At 48.9% G+C, this 20,842-nt stretch overlaps 1 protein-coding gene across 3 annotated transcripts in view; it reads right to left on the reverse strand.

The window, feature by feature from the left end:
• Nucleotides 1-20,842, reverse strand: part of LOC144792671 (alpha-1,4-N-acetylglucosaminyltransferase-like) — a 660,182-nt gene that overhangs the window by 167,595 nt on the left and 471,745 nt on the right. Inside the window, exon 5 of one of the 3 annotated variants that reach the window (XR_013602590.1) lies at nt 3,338-3,454. The exons of the other annotated variants lie outside the window; for them this stretch is intronic. The gene's annotated coding sequence lies outside the window, so the exon portion shown is untranslated. The remainder of the gene's footprint in view (nt 1-3,337; nt 3,455-20,842) is intronic. 3 annotated transcript variants of the gene reach the window in all.

A 20,842-nucleotide genomic window follows, 5' to 3' on the forward strand; every position in this document is an offset into this window, starting at 1 on the left:
GAAGCGTTGGCTATCAAATGGGCATGCCAGCATTTCCACCTCTACCTCTGCGGGCAGGAATTCACGGTGGTCACCGACCACAAGCCCCTGTTGCCCCTCTTTGCGGGGACGTCCCGGCTTGCTCCCCCGCGCATTGAGCGATGGGCTGTCCAGCTGCAGGGGTATCGGTTCAAGGTGGTGTTCAGGCCTGGAGCACACAATCCTGCTGACTACTTGTCGCGCCATCCGGATGTCAACCCGCCAACGGCCCTCACCGAAGACGGGGAAGAGCTGGAAGAGATGGTACATCTGATCACCCAAGCTGCATGCCCCGAGAATATGTCGCTTCAAGACATTAGCGACGCCACGGCGAGGGACGAAACCCTGGTGAAAGTCAAGGAAGCGCTCGAAGGAAATCGCTGGGCCCATTTTCTTGATGGTGCATCGTGCCTCCGGCCGGAGGTGAGTCACGCCAGACAGCAGTTGTGGCAAATACGGAGTGAACTTAGCATCGGAGATGAGGGAGTGGTGCTGCGCGGGCACCTCATCGTCATGCCTGAAAGCCTTCAGCAACAGGCCCTGAGCCTAGCCCATGTGGGGCACCAAGGTATAGCTAAAACCAAGGCCCGTTTGAGGAGCAAGGTGTGGTTTCCCGCGATGGACAGCCAGGTGGAAGCCATGATACGGTCATGCCATGCATGCACGATCACGAGCAGTGACCCTGCCCCAGCACCCGTGCTTACGGAAGGAGCACCCCAGGCCCCGTGGGCCCAACTCAGTATTGACTTTGGCAGTTTTCCGGACGGTCGGCACATGCTGGTGCTGGTCGATTCTTTTTCAAAATTCCCTGTGGTGGAAGTCATCGCATCCACAGCGTTCCCGCAGGTAAAGAAAGTCTTAAACCGAGTGTTCGCCACGATGGGGCTCCCCGAAGAAATCAAGTCCGACAACGGACCCCCCTTTCAAGGGAGAGAGTTCCAGGCCTATTTAGAGGCTCTCCGGATCAAACATCGGAAAATCACACCCCTGTGGCCCCAAGCTAATGGGGAAGTCGAGAGGCTGATGCGGACATTAAACAGAGCACTTAGGATTGCGGTTGATGGTGGTGAAGACCCGGAGGCCGCCCTGGACGATTTCCTCGGAGCCTATCGTCAGACGCCTCACTCAACGACAAAGTGTGCTCCCTCCCATGTTCTATTCAAGCGAGCTCCAAGGGATGGCATCCCCACCGCAAGCACGTGGGTGCCGGGAGAAAGGGACGCGGAGGCCATACAAGCCCGGCGACAGGCCACCAACATAAAAGCGAGTGTACACCGGCATGCCAAAGAACCTGCCCTCCGGCAGGGGGATGCAGTTGTTGTCAAAGATCGCCATCCTGGGTGGAAGTTTCGGACTCCATTCGAGCCTGAAGTGTGGACAGTGGAACGAGTACAAGGGACTATGATTACAGCTAAAAGAGATGGCCAATCTGTGACAAGAAATGCCTCATGTTTCAGGAAGATACTGGACAATGTTGACAGACGTCAAAGAACGGAACCTGAAGAACAGGAAAGCATGGTCGTAGATAACTGTCCTAGTCCAGCACTTACTCAGCCGCAAATAGTCACTCCGCCAAGGCCAGTGTCAACAGGCCCCGAGGTCAGGCGGAGTCAGCTAAGGGTCGAAGATGCGAGAGAAGGTCCGAGGACAACCCCGGCTGGGGTTGTCGAACTACCTCGGACTCAGGATCATCAATATGACTTGCGGCCCAATCCAAGGCCGAGTCAACGATTGCTGGACTTTGCCTGTTCGTCTCCATGAGCAAGAGTATCCAAACGTGTCTGCTGAAAGAGACTAAAATAAAGGAGGGATGTAGAGAGCCACCCGGGCTCTCACCTACAATGTATCTCTTTCCCAGCATGCACGCACACGCAGCCTCGGGGCGGGCTCGCCCCAGGTATAAATAAACAAGCGGAAGACCGCTCGGGGTCTTTCCGGCTAATTACATACTGGTGTACGTGTTGTCTGTATAGTGTATGAACGCACGTGGTAGGCCTGGCCTTACCACACTACAGGGAGGAGGGAGGAGAAATGCGAGTCACGGCAGCAGCAGCCTTTGATGTGCCTGCCGACCGGCCGTGAATAATTAGGGGGTGAGAAATGCGCTCGGAGGGCTGCCTTTGATGTGGTAACGCGAGGCAGGCAGGCAGGCGGCTGGTGGCATTGTGCACGCGCTTTTTAGGGCTTGCGCAAGCGCAATGACCTAAAAAGCACATGCACTACATGCAATCGCCAGTGAAATCGCCAGTGGTGGTTAACCTCTGTTTAAGCCGCAATAGAGCTTCGCCAGCTATGCGCTGAAGCGCATCAGCAGGCGAGCCCTAAAAACGGCAGTGGTTCTGCCTTGAAGCCCCGCACCTAAATGAGTGCCATGCAAATCCGGCATCCTGAACCAAATGAGAAGTAACTTTCAAAGTCCGGGCTGCGGTGCTCGCTGACTGGAATGATTCATTACTGAGGAATTGTAAATGAAGCAGAACAACACGTCACCCGATGGAAAACTCCTCGAGGTAAGCCTGTCTGTATGTGCCTGCATTTAAACAACAAAGACTGAAAACTCGAAGCAAACCTTCCCAAATCACCAGTCGGTTCATAGTGAAAGATATGTGTTTCTTTTAGGCAGGCTGCGCAATATAAAACATGCAATCGTGAGTTTAAAAGTAAACCAGCATTTATAAAAGGCGGCAAAGTGCTAATTAAAACACGAACTTTCAATCGCATTTGAAAATCATAACGCAGATTGTCATTAAGTAATTGCGTGCACAGCAGTAACAGACAAAAGCAAAAAAGGAACATTAAACAAATATAGGCGAACATGGACAAAAGGGATGCAAAAAGGAAAGAGCTTTTGACAACAATGTTTGAAAAGGGTAACAAACAAGCTGCAACAACAAGTGATCCAGATAAACAAAACACATCAATAACAACGGACATGAAAAGCAAACTGAGACAATGGGAGAAATTAAGCAGGAAATAAATAAATACATCCTGGGAATTAATTACCCTAAACAAATATTTGGGAGTACGTCGTATCCCAAGGGGATTAAGAATCATGCTAATACCAAATCAACAAGATGCTTCCAATGAGCTCCTACAGCAATGGGGTGAATACACAGGAAAGCGGAGAACATGAGCGCCGGGAGGAGCAAGGCCGGGGCGGGCTGCTAGTTAGGTATAATTTTAAAATATTTGTAACTGTTTATTTTAAATATATGTATTATTTACTTTATTTGACATTATTTTTGTAACTTTAAAAAAGTATATTTTTAACAACAATATTTTAGACATAGATATTATTTTTCAATATTTTTGTACTTACCATAATGTAGATAGGATGTCGATATTCTTGACTTCAATATTTTTAAGTCGATATTTCTGTCTGTCGATATTCTGTCACACAATCGTGCATCCTCTAGCAATTATGTATGTTTTGGGTCTGTATGTGAAAAATACACTATCATCTTTACTAAAAATAGTTATTTCACAAAGGACTGTGGGGCATGTTATCTACAAACTGCAAAATATCGCATAAAACTCGCGTTTTTCATTATCGCCCTCTATCGCTGAATTACATCGCCTTGTTAGCGGCGTATTAGCAACACTTTGCTAACAGGCGAAGTGCAATCCAGCGATAATCATCATTTTTTTATTTTTTTTTGCAGAGTTTTATATAGCGCGAACTAGACCCAAACTGAATCAGGTATCAGAGCGCTTTACATAGCACCAGTTACGTTACATGAGGACACACATTCATTTTAGGCACTGGGAGATTACGTGATTTGCCCAGAATCACAGGAGGTTTTTGGCGTCGTTACCGAGACTCGAACCCAGATCCCCAGGTCTGAGGTCGAGCGCCCTAGCCGTTAGGCCAACTCCTCTCTCATTAGCGTTTGAAATCCTGCGATGATTTCACAGCGCTAATGACATGCTTGTTAATAGGGGACTGTGAACCTAACCACACAATCCACCTCCCATAAGCAATACTGTTAAGTCAGGTTTTTTCAGGCATTGGAATCACGCGATAATGGGGGCTTATCGCGTGTTATGTTATTGCTTCGCTGTTCAGGAGCAGCGTTGTTGATACAGCGATGTTGGTTTTACGAGCATTTCACATGTTGTCTTAGGAGGGAAAGCCTACTTTGCATCTCATTAGCGATAACTATCGCTGTCATGAGATGCGTTACAAAATCGGCTGCTAACATGCGCTGATGCATGTTAGCGACGCCTTGTTAATAGGGTGATAAGAATATCGCCGCCTTAGCGGCAAAAAGTGCAGCTAAAGCAGCAATTCTGCCCTTGATAATATGCCCCTTTAGCTTTATTGCAAACAGCTGCTCTGGGTACTGGATGGCACTAGGAATTGAATGGGTTTAGTAGAGGTCGAACTCCTTAAAATACAAATACAGGTACTAGAGATGAAGATCAGTGAGGGGGATATAGAGGAGAATGCAAAAGCAGCTGTGGATAGTCTTGTGAAATACATTGTAGAATTTCACTCAATCACTCAATATCAATATAGGCTTTTTTCGGTTTTTGAAGTATAAAATCATAAAAGTTGACAAACATAAAAATAATAAAATATTCAGAATAGCAGCACAATTTATCATCAATAGTCTCATGATCGACTGTAACATGATAGCCATAAAACAGAGTGACACAACCATACGGTGTTATAAAGTTGTGAAAGATCAGCACCATTAAACATTGTAAAATGACGTTATACCATATATCCGATTGTTTGGTGACATCAAATTATAATTCATTAATCAACAATTTTCCCCTTTAGATCAGTCCCTCAATAAAAGAGTCCTATTTTATAAAATGAATACAACTTACAGATGGTAACCATAAGCCCAGAACACTCAACACTTGTTTAATCAAGACAAGCCTTGGACTTCACCACAGATTTCAAATAACACACAACGAAGAAAATACAATCATCCTTAAACAGTTGTAGATACAGGAGAGCTGGGCGCGCCTGTGAAAGATTAGGCTTCTTTAAAATAGGGACTAAAAAAGACTTCCTCGGAACCTCGTCAATTTTTTTAAAAACATAAAATGTAGCAGGTCCTGTGGAGATTCACCATCGCAGCCACAGGATGCAAGCTGCTGGCCTCTACTGCACCCCCTGGGGAAGGCAAGCAGGAGGTGAAAGAGGTCCAAGCGAAACTTTGTCAGCAAAAACCGTTCATAGACAGATAAAAGCCCCAGGACATACGGCTCAGCTAAAGGGGTTGTCTTAAGCATTAAAAATGTGTGAATGCTTGGCTTACGCAGCTCCAGTTCTTCCTTTTCCAATTTTCTTAAACTAAAATAGGACTGCCTTATTATTCTCACGTCCTTATTGGTTATTGAATCAGGGTTAGTAAAGAGTTCAGCTCATCCCAGTTTTTCAAAGCTGCTCTTAATGTACCTAAACCAAGGTATATTAGTAGCATGATCCAGGGACATACAATCTTTTACAATCAAATGGCAAAGTGTTAGGCTCTCGTTTAACCAAGTTTTCAGCCAGAAGATCAAGGATCAGAGTGCCAAAGTATCGCTTAGATAAGGTACCCCCAGTTCCTCGTGTACCACCAGGTTGGGCTTGCCCTGGGGTACACGTAACAAGCGCTTTAGAAATTAATTCTCGGCTACCTAAAAGACATCTTGTTGGACTTGGCCCTTTTGGCAGGTTCACCCCTAAACTTTTTGCTTTTAGATGTGACCTGGTGTTAGTTGTTTATGGCTTCTGCGCACTTTAACACTGTGTCCCAGTGTAAAGTGTGTACGCAATCTGAGTGCGTGTGGTGAGATTGACCTGCCCTCCCATAGGAATGCATGGGGAATGTGTGTGTCCATGGTAGTTCCTTATGTGTGGGAAGTGCAGGGGCGAGTTTGGTATGTGCGTACTCGTGAGATTAAATGCTGCTCGTCGGTGTGCGCAGATTTAATGTGTCTAAGTGTAAAAGTGCCACTTCTAGAAGTTGGCATGTCTGTACAGTGAATGTGAATTGACTATCTGGCTTGTGATTGGCTGGAGCTGGCTGGTGTGCCTGGCTCCAGGAGTCAGGATGGGTCTGCCTGGTGATGAATGGGGAGATCTGCATGTTGATGGCAGGGAGGAGTGCACCTGGGACCTGAATAGGGCTAGGCCTTCCCTCCACAATGCTGGCTCCGCCCCCTGTGGTGCGTCTGATGTCCCTAGCCTCTCCTGTGAATAGGGAGAGGGGCTGAGCAAAACAAAGTGCTCAAGAACCAGTTGTAACTGGTTCTCCCCCTTGTCCTGCACTTTGAAGACAAAGGAAAATGTGTATAAAAAGGGGCTGTGACCCCATGGATGATGTTCTCTCTTGATTCTGACTTAAGGGGGGCCTGCTGCTGCTGGGCACCAGGACGACCGCCATTGGGGACTGCCTCTCTGCTGGAGGGCCCTGTGAGCTGGCCCCTGGGCCCAGCCTTTGCCCCCTTTGTTCTGCAGGACTTTCCCTGAGCCCTGCCCTGCTTTGGTGTGGAGGAGCGCTTGGTTCTGACCCTGGACTTTGGGCCTGCAGCGCGAGGCTACACCGTGTAGGATTCACGCCTTGGGAGCGCTTTGCATTTATTTTTTTATATAGCGCTTTACTGATGAGGAGCACTTTGCTGTCCTGAGGTGCGCTTCCATCCTTGGGTCTGCAGCGCTGCGCTGTGACCGCTTCTAATAGGGCATCCCCGGCGTGGGGATCCCCCTGCAGTTGTACTTTCCGGGCGGGTGCTGACCCCGCGTATGTGTTATTTTGTATATACCCCTAGCGGGTGCCCACCCGCCAGGGACTTTGATTTTTGACAGGTGCCTACCCCGTACCGTGCTGCATCACCGCCGCAGCCCGTGGAAACCCCAGAAGTCAGGCAACCCTCGCCGTGACGTGGGTGGGGCCTGACCCGGAAGTGTTTGAACAGGAAGCCGCGGGAGCCTACCCTGTGCTCCTGCGTGTGTCCCGGGAAGCACCGCATTGAAGGACCCAGGCAGGAGCCCACCCCGCACTGGGACGTGCTAACCGGAGGAAGGAGGCAGCCTGACTCAAAGCGGGGCTCCCGTGTGGAGAGGAGAGCCCCACCTGCCGGCAGAGAAGTGACCCGCCTGCCGGCAGAAAAGTGACCAGACCTGAGCTTCGAGGGTCCCCAGGGAAGGATTTTCCCCGCGCCGGAGACCAAGGAGCAGCCAGAGGAGTCCCGCGAAATCCCAGTGAGTGAGGGCTAGGAAGGGACCACGGACACACTTTACAACCGCCCCCACGAAGTGGAGCATCTCCCAATTGCAGAGCCAAGCTGCTCCAACGTGGGGGGGGACTATTGATTGAAGAGACCCCCGTGGGGGGCCCTGAGACTGAGCAGGCCGTTTGCCAGTGGGCGGCTCCTACGAGCCCATGATTGTTTAAAAGGGGGCCTGTGTCCCCCTACTTGTCCAAGCGCCAGAGCGGTGCCATTTTCCAGTGTGTCCCCGGATGGCAGCGGGCCGCTCCAACGTTGCCTCAGTATTTTCCCAAGCCTAGATGGCTCTAGCCTTTGGGCATATGTTGTTTTAAGGGCCCAGTGGGGTCCTCAGGGGTCCGTGCTACCCCATCTTACGTCCAAGTATTACAGGAGCCAGTGTGCTCCAGGGGGACCTGATCTCCAGAGCCTAGAAGGCTCCAACGTTTGGAGCCATTTGTTTAAAGGGCTACTGAGAGCCCTTGCCGCATTTTTTCCTACCTCACAGCTGCCCAGCAAGTAGTGGGCAGCTGCACCATTTAGGTACTTCATTTTTAGGGGACCTGCTTCTAAATCTAGGAGTGAGACGCACTCCTTCGCCCACATTTGTGCCTTTACAGCTGCCCAGCAAGTAGTGGGCAGCTACCACGTTTAGGCCTGTTCTTTGGCGTTGTTGCTTTTGACTTTTGAGACAAAGGGCGTTTGAGCCCCACGGAAGGCCAGTTGGCCTGGGGTCAGTGTCTAATGTGATTCTGCGCAAGGTGAGGGTATACTGTGTTTGTGATGCTGATTACCTAATGCCAAATGTGATTTATGCGTAATGTGCAATGCCTTTATGCCTGTGATACCTCTAACTGTGTTGTCATACTTAGGAGGTTGTTTTGCCTAGTATAGTTTATGCTAGTGAGTTTATGTTTTCCTGCGTGATCTATGCCTATGGTGATAAGTATTGCGTAGTGTGTACCTACCTTTTACCAGTGGTTACTGGTTGTGTCCTACAAATGTTATTTTGTGCTACAATTATTCTAAGTTCTAGAAGTGCTATTTCTACTAAGTGCTAATTCTGACAGTGGCCCACGTGGCCCTGTCATGTGTAAATAATCCCCTGTAAATACTGCCCAGTGCCAGTTGGCACAGTGTATCTGTGTGATTATGATCTAATGTGTCTATGGTAATACAACAGCTATTTTATATATATAACCTTGTGTGGAGTTCCTCTTTGTGGTGTACCTTGTGTGTTGCTGCTGTGTGTGTGTTGCGCAAACGCTTACACATTGCCTCCGGGATAAGCCTGACTGCTCGGGCCAAGCTACCAAGGGGGTGAGCAGGGGTTATCTTGGCATGTAACTCCCTTGCCTTGACTAGAGTGGTGGTCTCTGCCTGGCTTTGGCGCAAGTCTTAGCCAACCAGAGATCCCATTTCTAACAAATCTGTAGCTAAATACCCCCATAGTTCACTCCCACAGGCGGCTGTGGCTTCACTTCTTGCTTGGTAGATCTTCAACAGGCCAGATATAGGTCTATTACCCAATTTAGAGGCAAAGTTAAAAATAGCTGTGTTCACCTGTGCCAGGTCCCCCTTCTTCCTTTGTTTGAGCCGACCCCATTTAAGCTGGTCGTCCAGGATAACCCCGAGATAAGAAAAAACATCTGTTCGGGTACCTTAACTGTCCCTACCCTGAATTGAAAACTCTTTTTTGTGCGTATCCCTACTTCCATAACAAAAGATTTTGAATTATTGATGGTTAGGCCACGTTCCGACATAAAATCAGAGAAAGCGACACGCAGAGATTGCAGCCCCCTAGCAGTCCTGGAAATAAGGACTGCGTCATCCGCATAGAGTAAAACAGGGAGGCCTCGACGGCCTGCGCAGGGATAATCTATCCTGGTTGATAAAAGAGCTTTATCCAGGTCATTAATGTAAAGGTTAAACAAAAAAGGCGCCAAGATTCACCCCTGGTGTACACCTTTTTGAATGTCAAAGTTCCGGGACACCCGGAGCCCGTTTGAAAATCTAACTTTAGCCTTAGTTTCCTGGTGAAGGTCTGCCAAAAAATGAACAGAAGCATCAACCCCAATATCCTCATGGACTGCCAGAAATTTGCCCTATTCACACGATCAAACGCGGAGGACAAGTACATGAAGACTAGATAAATAGTTCCGGATTGTGCCACAGTGTACTTGTTATGTATCAGATTTAGGTTAAGACATTGGGTGATGGTTGACCGGCTCGGGCTGAAGTCATATTGTACCTCTGAGAGTACCTCATGTTCCTCTGTCCAGGTGGTCAATGTATCAAGTAGCACACAACCCAGCACCTTGACTACTGAGTCCAACAGCGAGACGGGCCTATAACATTGTGTACTACCTCGGTCATCCTTTTTAAAAACTGTCACGATTGTAGAAATGGCCCAGGACTCCGGGCATCCCTTCATGGCAGCTGCATTAATAACTGCTGTAAGCACAGGAGCCCAAAAGGATACATCAGATTTAAAGAGGTCCGGGGGATACCATCAGGCCTGGCACTTTGTTACTTGTCAAGCCAATAATGCCCTCTGCGACCTCCTCCAGTTCGAAGGTTCAATCAATCAGAAAATTTAAAAAGAATGGAAAAAAGCTATATAATACAGCAGAGACTCTTTATCATTACTCTGTAAATATTTTTATCATCCTGATACCTTACACAGTGAGGCCAGTGGCAAGAGAAACAAAAAAACAGTACACTTTTTTAAGTCTTCTGGTAGTTATAACGAATTAGAAAAACCAAGTACCTGTACTTTCATGTCAATGCAAACTTAGACAGCACCACCACATTTTTAAGAATCAACAGCCCACAGCAAGCAGGTGGCAGACTCAGGAACAGAAGGAGGGTAAAGGGAGTAGGGGGACCCAATACAAACCAGGACAGAGACAGAATGAAGAACCAGACATACAGTTGGCAACAAATAATGAGGGTGTTAAACTGATATCACCCATCCACAATATTTCAATGCATGTACTGACTGCAGACAAAAGTTGAGGGTTAGGTAGGTTTTGTCATTACAGTCAAACCTATCTTCTGTATCATCAAAAGTGAACTATTCCATGTGTTTTAGAACGATTCATCTCACATACATTATTTGAGGACACACCCTCCAGACCTAAGTTAGAAGGGACGTGCCTCCAACTACCTTCTACTTTCTACACCCATCACCTCACGTCATAGTCATCTAACACCTAGGGTCTCTGAAATATTGGTGTTTGAGAATCATGTTCTAAGACATAACAGTGAGCTGGAAAAATGTAACACATATGTTCCAAACTGCATCAAAAAGGACTGAGAGAATAGACCTTATGGCCTTGTGTGACAGCTATGAAATTACATTAAAATTAGCAGACAAAGGGGATGCCATTGTGATCCAGGACACAGAAGATGGGAGTGAGATCCGGAGACAAATTGGGAATGCTTTACATTGCAAAAAATTGCATGGAAACCCATTACAAAAGATACACAGAGAAATAATGAGTATCAAGGACATAGAGTTAAAAATGGGATATAGCAGGCAGAGCCAAGACGCCGACCAACATGGCCATAGTGCATTGGAGCTCCGAGATGGCTTCTCTGGCAATCAACAGGCATGCCACAAAGATGCACAGTTCTGCATCATGAACGGTGGGGGCTGCATCCGGGGGCCCAGAGCAACTATAAGTGGGCCCCAGGTGCACCTGCCCATGGGAGAAGGAAAATTAGGACGCCTTACCCGAGTTCAAGATGGTGGCTCTGCAGACTAGCAACAGGGATGGCAGACTACAGCACCGAGATTGACCAGAGTTGTTGATCGGCGAATGTCCAGTGGTCTTCCCATATGCCGAGTCGGACAGACTGGGGTAACAAGAGGGGGAACGCGGTCAGAGCGTTGGCCTACCTTAAGTAGGCCTGAAGACAAAGGGCAAAAACATGCCTGCAGCAGTCGGCATTACATACACGGTACCCACAAGTTGAAAGCGAGACCTGCTATATAGCCCCTCCCACATAAGAAACGTTGCTGAATGGGGGTACACATATGAACCCCAGAGAGTCATGTGGCGGGATGGCTGGTGGGTGAGACCCAAGAGTGAAACCTGGAGGTTGCGCCGCGCAATAGCAGAGAGTGCAAGGTCTAGTTCGGACAACAGAGGACAGAAAAGCCCATTAAGTGGAGGGAACCCTGGGGAATATAAAGTGCATTCTAAAAAGACTCAGAAAAAGGTCACAGAGTTTTGAGCCCCTCCTGAAAAGATGAAGAAGGGCACTTCTCCCATTCCAGTGATCCTGTCAACCAAGCAAACACCGACACAAAGACACTGACAAACGATGACCTCATTGAAAGCCTCAAGCCATTCAAAGTAGAGCTTCAAGACAAACTGAGATCTGACATTACCAAGAAACTGACTGCCCTTCGTTCCGACTTGGGAGAAAAGATATCGGCCCTGAGAACTGATGTCAAAGCAGCAGGCCTCAGAGTACTAGAAGCAGAAAGTCAAATAGAGACACTCCTACCACAGCACAATGATCTGCAGGGGAAGGTGGAAGATTTCGAGAACCACTCACAAAGATGACCTCTGCTTAATCCCAAAACTGAGATCTGACATTACCAAGAAACTGACTGCCCTTCGTTCCGACTTGGGAGAAAAGAAATCGGCCCTGAGAACTGATGTCAAAGCAGCAGGCCTCAGAGTACTAGAAGCAGAAAGTCAAATAGAGACACTCCTACCACAGCACAATGATCTGCAGGGGAAGGTGGAAGATTTCGAGAACCACTCACAAAGATGACCTCTGCTTACGAGTAATATGAGGGGAGGTAGAGGGATCGGATATAGAGTAGTTGGTCTGAGTTCTCTTCGCCGAGTTGGCGGGATTGCCCCGAGATAAGATCAAACCAGATAGGGTTCATAGAGTGGGCAAACGCAGTTAAAAGGGGCTGAACAGACCAAAAGATATTCTAGCAAAAGTACACAACTATCAATGCAAAGTATGGTACTCAAGGCGGCCAAAGTGCGCGATTGCATTACATATAATAGCCAGCCTTACTCCCTCTTTCAAGATGTGGCCCCATCAACTTTATTGCGAGAATAACAACTGCGACCTCTTACGGACTACCAGAGACAATCTAAATGAAATACCAGTGGCTCTTCCCCTTTGGCATCGTCTGGAAAAAACAATAAAATTTTTTTGCTCACAGACATGGAATATGCAGCCCAGACACTGGGCATTGCACTAGGACAGGAGTCGGCACACCGTTGCACAGAAGACCGGTACCCAAAACACAATGACAGGATGCAGATAACACCGTGGAAAACCCTATGTCCCAGAGGACACAGGGGCCTTAAGCGAGATCATAGTCCACCCAGCCAGATTGGTGCCCCGCCCAGGGCAGCATGGCAGAGCTGCATTGAACCACTGATGACACCATCTTAGGACATGAACACTTTGCAGTGCTATGGTATCCCACACCGTGGCCATGAATAATACAAAGTGGGACTCATCAGCAGGAATCAGAAGTCACATTGTATTGGTCTCTACCACACAAACTGTTGCATTATTCCTCTTTTGAGCAGGGAGATGGACTGCATTGACCAACTGGTCTCATGGCTGGACCAAGAAAATCACCTTCAAGTTACCTACAAATTTTCAAATATGTTTGGGGGAGAAGGGAGGGGAAGAAGGGACAGATCTATGGGACTTAACGGATAGTCTGAAAATAGATTTTCTTTCTGGGGAGCAAAACACAAAGACACATTTCGACTGTATACACTGGGATATTATAGTAATGGTGCCTTATCAGGGAAGATTAGCCACCTCATATGACACAGAATCAGTACGACTATGGTTAAGATACTGTTGCTGAACATAAAGAGGTTAAATTCCCTCGATTGGGGTTTGTTGACAGTCACTGGGAGTGTTTGCTTGTAGAAGCAAGTGCTCTCACCCATCCAAAGGCAGCATGCCTCATCATTGGGCTTGCTCCTCGTTGGGCTGATGCTGCAATGTCCAATGGTCCCCGCTAGAGGGCACTTTACCGGAGATCATTTAATCACCAAAGAGGGACTGGGAAAGTGAGTAAGTTGCCGTCGGTGAGTGAGAAGAGTGGAGAAAGTGAGTTAAAATCAACTATAGACCTGGTGAAGCTATCACTTTAATAAGAATCCAGGTATATGTCGAATTAATAACAGTGTGAGAGATTCCTGGACACAATATTCCAAGTCTCTCAAGAAAAGATCAGATATAGAGCTATATTAAATGTTTCAAGATCAAGTGAATTCACACTGATCTTAGTTAGTTATCAATTATCAAGTTTCATGCCTCAATATGTCACGGGATGATCAAATGGCATTTCTTCAAGACCCATAAAATGACATACCTAATCTTTTGAAAAAAAGGGGGGGAGCCTCTAGTGTCTTAAAGACAGTCACCCTCCAAATAGTAGGCAAAGGCCTCTTTGTTATCGAAGACGTGACTCGCTCACTGAAGGTTTTGTGCTGAGTGTGTCATTGTTACATTGATCTACTGCTGTCCTCGAGGAAAGGGGTAGATACCAATGACACTTTCATAACCAGAAAGGGACTACACATTCTTTTTCACGTACATAGAACATACTCCCACTACCTATTGCAAGGATCATGACAAACCCGACTCAGCGACTTCAACCATTTGGGATGAATTCAACAGGGACATATGGGGGATCTTCATTAGCAAGGTGGCCCACTTCAAAAAACTGAAACTCGAACATAGAGACCAACTTGAAAGAGAGCTGAAGGAGGGGGAGGAAGAATGCCATCTTTGACCCTTCTCTGAAAACCTGCAGGCTCTCACCCGCCTACACAAATAAATGCTCACTCTCGTACTAATAAGGCGGAACTCTTCCAACTACAAATCAAACAATCATACTATACACACTGTAACAAGGTAGGACCCCCACCTAGCCCGCCTTCTAAGAATACAACAGGAGTGGGCATTAATCAAAGAACTGCGTTACCAACGAGAATGACAAAATACAGGTCTTTCACAGGTACTACACACAACTGTATACCGCGGACACCTCATTCGACCAGGCCCAGATTGAGCAAGTATAATACAGTGGGCTACTGTGCCTCTCATGGGCCCGGAGGGATAGTTTAGAAACTCCCCTTATCAAAGAGGAGGGTTTGAAGATGATCAAGGCCATTTAAACTTAACAAAGCCTTGGAGCCCAATGGCTGTACAGTAAACTACTATAAGGCTTTTTGGCCCCTCCTGATCCCAACCTTACTCAAACTATTCAACTCCTTCCTCTCTACCACAATGGTAACTACATCTATGAATACATCAACCATCACATTGATACACAAGTTACAGAAAGACCCACAACTCTGAAGGTCATACAGACTCACAGCTCTATTAAATGTTGACAAAACATTTTACACCAAATGTTGCCCGGGGACATAGAGGAGGTATTATCAGACCTTGTACACCCAGGTCGAACAGGCTTTATTCAAAATGGAGAAACCCATGATAACTGGAAAAGGGTGATCCACTTAGTGGAGAAAACCCAGAGAAAGCAAATCCCAGCAGTATTGGTGACCTGGGATGCAGAGAAGTCTTTCAATAGAGTAGACAGGAGATCCCTTTCCCACATTCGAGATGAGGTTGGTATAGGCCTCAGTTTTAAGACAAGGATGCTTGCAGGCTATCAAAATCCCATGATTACCATATTATTGAATGGGGTCTCCCTCTCCACTTGCTCCTGCGCTGCGGCACCGGCACCAGGCAGTATTGCCCCCATCCATTGTTTGCCCTGAGTATCAAAGTACAAGTTACTTACCTTCGGTAACGATATATCTGTAAGAAACATTAGTTTGTGTTAGATTCCTTACCTTAGAATATCCTCATGCGTCCGACTGGATCCGGAAAGTTTTTGTCAGCAGTACCCCTGCGCGTCGCTCGGCGTCGTCTGCGGCTCGGCGTCCATCGTCGGCATCGTGATCGCCGGGATGACGCGACGGAGTACTTAGACGCCACCCTCGCGCGCTGACGTCAGTTCTGTAAATAGCTTTCCGTGCCAGTAAAGCAGAGCCATGATATAAACCAACACTGGTTCCATGAAACTAGGGGCCTGAAAGGAATGTCTTTAACCCAAGATATTGGTTCGCAGAACAGGGAGGATGGTTGGGCGGTAAGGAATCTAACACTAACTAATGTTTCTTACAGATATATTGTTACCGAAGGTAAGTAACTTGTGCATCTGAAAGAAACATGTTAGTGCTAAATTCCTTACCTTAGAATAGATACCCCAGCAATACCAACCCCGGTGGTGGGTCTGCGAACCAAGATCGCACCAGAAAGTTCTGGAGAAAAGAACGGCAGAAAAAGCCATCTCTCCAGACTTGGCTGTCCAGGCAGTAGTGCCTAGCAAACGTGCGCAGCGAGGCCCACGTAGCTGCCTGACAGATGTCCTGCAAGGGTACTCCCCGACCCAGGGCAGTAGTAGCCACCGTGGCCCGAGTGGAATGGGCGTGCAGCCCAACAGGAGGCTCCTTTTTCACCAAGGAGTAGCAAACCTTGATGCACAAAACGACCCACCGAGAGATGGTCCACTTGTGCACCGCCCCGTCCCTTTTTAGCGCCCACGTAACCAACAAAGAGCTAGTCGTCCACCCGGAACTGGCTTGTGTGATCTAGATAGAAGGAGAGCGCACGTTTTGGGTCCAGAAGGTGGAGCCTCTCTTCCTCCTTTGAAGGATGCGGAGGCGGAAAGAAGGTGGGCAAGGTGATGGATTGCCCGATGTGAAAGGCTGTGACTACCTTGGGCAGGAAGAAGGACGAGTCCTCAGAACAACTTTGTCCGGATGGACAGAGAGAAAAGGAGGTTTTGAAGATAGAGCCTGGAGCTCGCTCACTCTCCTGGCAGAGGTGATGGCAACGAGGAATGCAGTTTTCTGAGTCAGAAGACGAAGAGGACAGTTATAAAGTGGCTCAAAGGGACCGCACAAAAGATATGTCAGAACAAGGTTCAAGTCCCACTGAGGCATCACGAAGGGAACAAGAGGAAACGTGTGTGAAGCCTTTCAAGAATCTATTTACAACAGGTGACTTCAAAAGAGAAGGCTGATCAGGAAGCCTTAAGAAGGCTGAAATGGCTGAGAGGTAGCCCTTGAGAATGCCCAGAGCAGAGCCCTGCTGGGCAAGAGACAGAAGGAAGAGGAGAACCTCTGAAAGGGGGGCAGAGAGTGGATCCACAGCCTTTGCTGTGCACCATGCCACAAATTGTTCCACCTGTAGGCGTATACCGTTTTTTTGGAGGGACGCCTGGCTGCCAGAATCACATCACAGACTTCAGGAGGCAAGTCAAATGGCCTCAACTGTCGCCGCTCAATCTCCACGCATGGAAATGGAGACTGGACAAGTTCGGGTGGAGGACCGTCCCATGCTGCTGCGACAGAAGGTCCTCCTGAAGAGGCAGACGAATCGGGGGATCAACTGACATGCTGAGTAGCTCAGGATACCAGTATCTTCGTGCCCAGTCCGGAGCCACAAGGATGACTTGGGCCCGGTCTCGCCTGATCTTCTTCAGCACTCTGTGCAGAAGTGGTGTAGGCGGAAAGGCGTACAACAGACCGCAGCTCCACTTGCGACTAAAAGCGTCTCCGAGCAAGTGCTGCCTTGGAAATTCCAATGCGCAGAACTGATGACCTTGCGCGTTCTCTTCGGTGGCGAATAGTTCTAACCAAGGCTCTCCCTACTGCTGAAAGAGACCTTGCGCCACGTCCGAGTTCAGACGCCATTCGTGATCCATCATGCACCTGCGGCTGAGTTTGTCTGCCCTGGCGTTCAGGGAACCTGTCAGGTGTTGAACCACCAGGGTGACGCCCTGGTGTTCCAGCCATGTCCAGAGGTACAGAGCCTCCTGACAGAGGGTCCACAACCACACACAACCCTGTTTGAGGCAGTACCACATGGAGGTGGTGTTGTCCGTGAACACCTGCACTATACTTCCCCGGACAGAGGGAAGGAATGCCTTCAGTGCAAGACGGATCGCCCGCAGCTCCAGAAGGTTGATATGGAGCCAGGACTCTGCCGGAGACCAGAGGCCTCTGATCTCCCTCTCTCCCATGTGGCCCCCCCATCCCAGGAGGGATGCATATGTCACCGCTACGTGTTCCGGTTGGGGAATGGAGAGAGATCTGTCGCTGACCCAATCGCGGTTCGTGAGCCACCACTGCAACTGACTCCTAGTGCCCTCCGAGATCAGGAGGTGGTCGGACAGGTTGCCCTGATGCTGTACCCACTGAAACTTCAGTTCCCACTGCAAAGCCGCCATCTGCCACCTGGCGTAATGCACCAGAAGGATGCAGGAGGCCATCAGCCCCAGGAGCCACAGCGTCAACCTGACCGAGACTTGGGATAAAGGCTGAAAGATCGGAATCAGAGCCTGAATATCTCAAACCTGCAGTTCGGGGGGATGAAGCCGAACCTTGCGCTGAGTCCAGAACCACTCCAATGAAAAGGAGCTTCTGAGAGGGGCACAGGTGTGACTTTGGCACGTTGATGGAGAACCCCAGCGAGTGCAGGAGGTCAGACGTGATCTGGAGGTGGGAGACGACTGTTTGGGGCGAGCCCGCCTTCAACAACCAATCGTCGAGATAGGGAAAGACTGAAACCCCAGATCTGCGCAGATGAGCTGCGACCACCGCCATCACTTTCGTGAACACCCGTGGGGCGCTGGTAAGGCCGAAGGGGAGCACGGTAACCTGAAAGTGCTCATGGCCTACCGTGAACCGCAGGTAACGGCTGTGGGCCGGCAGGACGGGGATGTGGAAATACGCGTCCTGTAAGCCCAACGCTACAATCCAGTCTTCTGGGTCCAGGGCAGCTAGGACCTGAGCCAAAGTCAGCATTTTGAACTTCTCCTTCCGGAGGAAGCCGTTGATGCTCCGTAGGTCCAAGATGGGGCGTAGGCCTCCTTTGCTTTTCTTGGGTACCAGAAAGTAGTGGGAATAGCAACCACGTCCTACTTCTGGTCCAGGAACACGCTCAATGGCCCCCGTGGCCAAGAGGGCCGTAACTTCCTCCTGCATAAGTTGGAAGTGATCCCCCGACATGCGGTGGTATTGCGGTGGCATGGCTGGAGGAGTCGCCTTGAAGGGGAGGGAGTAGCCCCTTCGGACGATTTGCAGCACCCACCTGTCCGACGTGATGGTACACCAGTGGGGGAGGTGATGGCAGACCCTGCCCCCCACTGGCGTCAAATGGGCCTGAAATGCTGGACTAGGAAGGCTTAGAGGCAGATGCTGCGGGGGCGGGTGTGGACTGACCTTGCCGGTGTCACCCGGTACCGTCACGGCGGTAACCACGTCCGCGACCGTGTTGAGACTGGGCCTGCGGCCTGTGGCTGGCTGGACGAGTGGGAAAACACACAAGATGATGGACGGAATGTTGCATAATGGCAAAACATTCACCCCAGTCACAGATCTGGGTTTAATCCATCGTTATTTTGCTCACCAAGCCACCCCAGTTCAGACATGGCCATATGCAAATCAGTCTTGACCCTGTGCTTCATGGGAACAGTCCAGACCGAACTGCCAAGCCATGTCTTCCCTGGACCGGAATCAAGCATCCTAGGACCGGTTTCTGGCTATCAGCTGTCTTTAGCCAGGATAGCTTGACTCCAGTGGCTTAATGAGCACGGGACCCACGTCTGGGCATACCCTTCCCACATAGGGTGAACAGCAAAATACACAAGATGATGGACGGAATCTTGCACAATGGCAAAACATTCACCCCCAGTCAAAGATCTGGGTTTAATCCATCGTTATTTTGCTCACCAAGCCACCCCAGTTCAGACATGGCCATATGCAAATCAGTCTTGACCCTGTGCCTCATGGCAACAGTCCAGACCGAACTGCCAAGCCATGTCTTCCCTTGACCGGAATCAAGCATCCTAGAACCGATTTCTGGCTATCATCCGTCTTCAGCCAGGATAGATTGACTCCAGTGGGGGCGCTCCTTCCCTGACAAGGGCGAAAAGCGGAAGTTTGCTGGCGTTGGCCTAGGCCCAAGGATTTGGCCGTAGCCCTGGAATCCTTGAAACGTTCCAGAGCACTATCCGCTTTGTCGCCAAAGAAGCGACGGCCATTGAAGGGCATGTCCATGAACGTAGTCCGGACATCCCCCGAAAAGTCAGCCAGGCGTTAGCGGCGAACCGCCACCATCGTTGCAATCAACCTGCCCAACAAATCCGTGGTGTCAAGTCCACACCTGATGGAATAGCGTGCTTCATCCCGCTCTTCCGCCAGGGCTTGGGCGAGCCGTGCCCGGGCCTCCTGCGGGCACTGTGGCAGCACCTCCGGAACCATATCCCACAGAGAGTGGGTGTAACGGCCCAAAAGGCAGGCGGTGCTGACAGACCGCAGCCCCAAACTCAGGTTACGAGAACAGTTTCTTCCCAAACTGAACGTACCTTTTGGATTCCCGATCCGGAGGAGCAGTCGGGAATGCAGTTTGGGACGTAGAGGCCTGGACACCAGGCTCTCGGGGGTGGGGTGAACGGACAGGAAGCTAGGGTCGCCCGGAGCCGGGCGGTGGCGTTGGGCCACGTTCCGATCCACATGGAAGCCTGTGGAGGGCTTGGACCAGGTGCCCAACAGAACAGCGGTGAGGGCTTCGTTGACGGCAAAAGAGGCTTCGAGGAGCTTGCCTGCGGCCTGAGCACCTCGGTGAGGAGGTTAGTCCTCACGGCTGCGACAGGGAGCTCAAGAGCCAAGGCTTTGGCCGCCCTGTTCAACACCACGCTGTAAGCAGCCCCTTCCTCCGAAGCCACAGAGGGAGGAGAGACGAATCCAGTGTCAGGCAAAGTGTCCAGACCTGGCCTCCCCTATCTCGACTGCCCAGTCCTGCAGTGCCAGAGGTTCCTCAGACCCCTCCCAGTCCTCCTCATCATCCATCTCCTGATAGTCAGGGAAAAATGATGGAGCCGGGTCGCAGGTGAATTGCTCACCCATTGGCGCCGGAGACGGAACAGACAACCATGCTAACAAATGACCCAGAATCTCTATACACAAATACTTCACAGGATGCAGCCATACACACCATTGATAGTACTCTGATTGATAAGCAGACATTAGGTGGATTAATCCTAAAACTTTCAGAAAAAGCGTAAAGAACTATTTTATATTTAAGAATGAATTCTTGTTCGTTCCAAAGCTTTATTGCGGTTTTATATACCATAAAAGTACATAAAATATGCACATTACATCCAATCGATTTAACCAAGATTTACATTTGAGTCATATGTCGGCTTCAAATGAGTGTTAATAGGAAGCATTAAAACTTGATTTATACACTTTCTTTAAAAAGTATAAAATATAATAAAATCCATCAATGTTAAAATATCTAAAAGATATAAAATCATTATAATCCATACTCGGGTTGTCATTAGAGCTCAGTGCAGATTTGTATTGGCTATCAAGTTCCTTCGAATTAACCACATTGAGAACAAGAACTTCACCACCGCAGACACTATCACAGAGTTGGTATCAGTTTTCAGTATCCTATAGAAGGCTAGATAGTGCCTAATGCCCAGGTTTTTGCACAACTGGATTATCCACTTCTTCCTGGTGGT

The sequence above is a fragment of the Lissotriton helveticus genome, chromosome 11, assembly GCF_964261635.1.
Source record: "Lissotriton helveticus chromosome 11, aLisHel1.1, whole genome shotgun sequence".
NCBI lineage: Eukaryota > Metazoa > Chordata > Amphibia > Caudata > Salamandridae > Lissotriton > Lissotriton helveticus.